The sequence below is a fragment of the Limulus polyphemus genome, unplaced genomic scaffold (genome assembly GCF_000517525.1).
Source record: "Limulus polyphemus unplaced genomic scaffold, Limulus_polyphemus-2.1.2 Scaffold3365, whole genome shotgun sequence".
In the NCBI taxonomy this organism is placed as follows: Eukaryota; Metazoa; Arthropoda; class Merostomata; order Xiphosura; family Limulidae; genus Limulus; species Limulus polyphemus.
Window position 1 is genome coordinate 32,986 of NW_013668975.1, and position 3,726 is coordinate 36,711.

A 3,726-nucleotide genomic window follows, 5' to 3' on the forward strand; every position below is an offset into this window, starting at 1 on the left:
TAATGTGTAAAAAATAAGTTTCAATTTTATAATAAATAATGTAGTATTTACATTCATAAGCCACCATTAGATAGGAATTGATAATGTCAACATAAACTACTCAGTACTGTTACAACAGTCTTAAGTTTGTTGTAAATTGGGATATAGTAAGTATTATGAATAGTTTATATATATTTTAAATACCTTATTATCTTGGAAAACGTTTTGAGTGCTGCTGGAAACAGAATTTATCATTATGGTTGTTTCTAGCACAATGCTGTGTCAGCTGTTACCCCAGCAACGTTGGAAGTACTCTTCCATCACTTATCTGATGATACAACAGTTTCCAGCACTAAAGCTTTAGCCCTACATTGTTTGACCGAGGTTGTTCACACCCTTAATTCATGCTAGTCCTGACCAGGTAAAGATATTTATTATATTAATTTAACAGCATAGAGCTAGTATTTTGCAATATATGCAAAATTGTATAATTATATTTTCATCCTAATTTAAATGTCATTCAATTCAAATCTTTGTAATGTGATTAGCTCTTAGTCTTTGAACCTTTTATGTTATTACCAAATGCTTGAATAACTGTAAAGTTTATTTTATTGTAATTTACTTCAAGTTGAGCTTGAAACTGGGTTCAAAAGTTATTGTAAGTAATTTAATATGTTAATATTTAAAAATGAACAAGTAAGTAATATTTATAAAACTCCATTCATTAAGTGATGAGTAAGAATTAATATATTCAGAATTTTTCAGGAAAATGTTAAACTTTGGCAAAGGAATATTAAAAATACAGTTTTTAGTAGATTTATATAAAATTTAAAAACAGAGCCATATCTATTTAGAATGAATAACATAACATTAAAGGACAACAAGGGACCTTTTGATCCACTTAGGCCATCCCATTTGGATTATCTTATAAAGAAAAAATGTTATTTGCTTTAGATGTTTTGAGTGTATAGCTTTTCTGCCTCTTTTTAAGTCACTTTACCTTCTCTATCCAATTCAAAAGTTTCAAGTAATTTCCAATTCTGAAACAGTAGATACATCATACATGCAAAATATGGGGAGAAACTTTTTTTTACAAAATTTAAATTTATTCCCTACGTTTAGGTATAAAAAAACCTTCTTGGTTTGTGCTGAAAAGTAATGCATGGAAATTATACATAAACTTACACATCTGTTTATGTTTATTGACCATAGTATATTTCATTAAGGTTACCTTTGGACTTTTATTTTTCTTGTTCTGTAGAAGAAATATTCAAGTCTTGACATTAACAATACCAAGTAAGTAAGTTTGAACACGATATCCTACCTCTGCTGAGAAAATAGTTTTTCTTAACTAGCACTGCCCTCTATCAGTGCAAATTTTCAATGCACACCACAAGCCTTACAGCTCTCACTTCTGTATATCTACATGTGAATGATCATGCAGCAGCTCTCCATCAATAGGAGAGCGACACTACTCCTATCTTAACCAGCGCCCTCATCACATCTGCACTCGTTAACCTCTTCTCAATTGGCAGTAGTAATGTACAGATGTGCTGGTTTTCGCTTGTGAATTTGTCGACGTTTTCCATTATACTACTGATTCAGTTTTTTTTTTTTCATTTTAGTATTGTGAAAAGTTGCTTTTTTAAAAAACTTTTCTTACTTTTTCAGGGGCCTTTTTGCTTGTGTATTGTGGATCCCACTCTGTGGCAAATGGTGCCTGACCAAGTATACATTTTTTTGAAAATCTGCACTGTCTATCCTGCGACCATGCTCGTTGTTAGTTACGTTGTAACCTAATTACTGCAGGCCTGATGTACAATTCCAGATGCCGCCAAGTGTTGGTTGTGTGTCTCCATTTTATTTCCATCTATGATTCAACTATTATGTCGCAGGTTTGGGGTTATGCATACAGTAGTGATGGGGTGCTCAGTAGGACTGGTAGTAGGTTTTTGCTTCATAAATATGTTTGTTCCAGATAGTACACTCATGGACTAACATGAGTAAAGCAGACAGAGATTACTGCCCATCTCTGATGCTCAGTGGCATTGAGACTTCCTACCATGGACCTGATGTACAATTCCAGATGCTGCCATGTTTTGGTTGACTGACTCTATGGACGTGGTAACTCTGCTTTTCAAAATGGGTATTGCCTGTCCTCCTGAGTGATGAATAATATCACTCATTTGAGAGTAAGGTAGTGACATTCTGCAAGTGTCACTGGCATATCGCACTTCCTACGACAGACCTCACAAACAGTTTCAGATGCTGTCAGGTGTTTTTTGTAGCATTACGCCCTATATCTGACCGATTGTTTTTTTTCCTGCCATCCTCTGGATGTACATTCCTGGTGGGTCTGGTTTTGGTTGGAGATGGCCCGGTCACAATTCTAATCATGGGTAGATGGCGTGACACCTTTCCTATTGCAGATCTGATGTACAGTTCCCGATGCTACGAGGTTTTGGTTGAAGCACTTTGCCATGTCACGAATATATATACATATATCTATTATTGCAATTTGCCCCTCACACTGAGATGTTTTTCCTCCCTATCATCCTCCGGATGTACATTCTCGGTGAGTCCGGAGTTGGTTGGAAATGACCGGCTAAGTAAGTTCTTACATGTGCTATCTGGTATTCCTCTTCCTACTGTGGACTGAATGACAAATGGCCACTGCCACTAGGTTTTGGCCTGGAGAAACACCCCAGGTTTGCAGTCCCTCTTCCTATCATCTGCTGGATATTAGTTCCTGGTGAATCAGGTGTTGGTTGTAGTTGGATGCAGCACATGTTTTTACGCTTGTTTTTGGCTGGATATCTTTCTCCTACCGCAGACTGGTAGTACCATATCCTTTTCTGTTGGATTTTGGACCAGAGCTGTCATTTCACCAGGGCTTTCCACCTTCCTACCACCTGCTGAATGTTGGTTCCTGGTAGATCTGGTGTTTGTTGTGTTGGAAATGCGCGCAAGTGGATATAGGTTTTGGTATGGATGCTCGTCTTCTCTACCAATTCCCGTTTCAAGGTGAAGAGATAGGTAATCCGCTACCTAATGTGGATCTGATGTACCATTCCAGATACCACCTGGTATTGGATGAGATCAAACTAACACTATGGTCTGTTGCACCCTAGCCACTTAACACCCAGGAGTCCCATTCATTGGTCATACATATTGTGGGATTCCTTCATGTTTTTCTGGCTTTTTTGTTTGCGACACTGTCGTAAAAGAGCGAAGAGTATCCTTGGATCGGATGTGGTGCAGCCTCCTGCTGAGGTGTGATATTTTTTTTTGGTTCAACACCTCCTGGTCTCTCTTTAGGTGCTTCTTAAAGTGGGGTCATTTTTTTTATCAGCCCTCCACAAGTTCAGTGTGGGATTCTAGCTATTTTGTGAGTGAAGGTAAAAATGTTGTATTGGAAGTTAGCATTTTCCTACACTGAAATGTAGTTCCAATAGATACTTATCTCCCCTCACATCCCCCCCCCAGCCTTCTCACTTCCAATTATATATGGTGTAAGTCTTCTGCCCAGGCGTGAAGCAATGAGTGCAGATGTGAAGAGGGAGCTGGTTATGATAGAGTGGTGTTGTGCTCCTATTATAGGAGAGCTTTTGCATGATCAGTTGCATATCAATATGCAGAAGTGGGAAGTAGAAGGCTTGTGGCATGCATTAAAAATTTACACTAATAGAGGGCAGTGCTAGACGAGAAAAGCTATTTTGTGAGAGGAGGTAAGTATCTATCAGAAAT

The 3,726-nt window shown here is 37.7% G+C and overlaps 1 protein-coding gene across 1 annotated transcript in view; it reads left to right on the plus strand.

Moving 5' to 3' along the window:
* Positions 1–262: 262 nt before the first annotated feature.
* LOC106469228 (neurobeachin-like protein 1) overlaps positions 263–3,726 on the plus strand; it is a gene marked incomplete at its 3' end in the record, with an annotated part of 92,016 nt that continues 88,552 nt past the window's right edge. Inside the window, exon 1 of the mRNA XM_022397681.1 lies at positions 263–400. The remainder of the gene's footprint in view (positions 401–3,726) is intronic.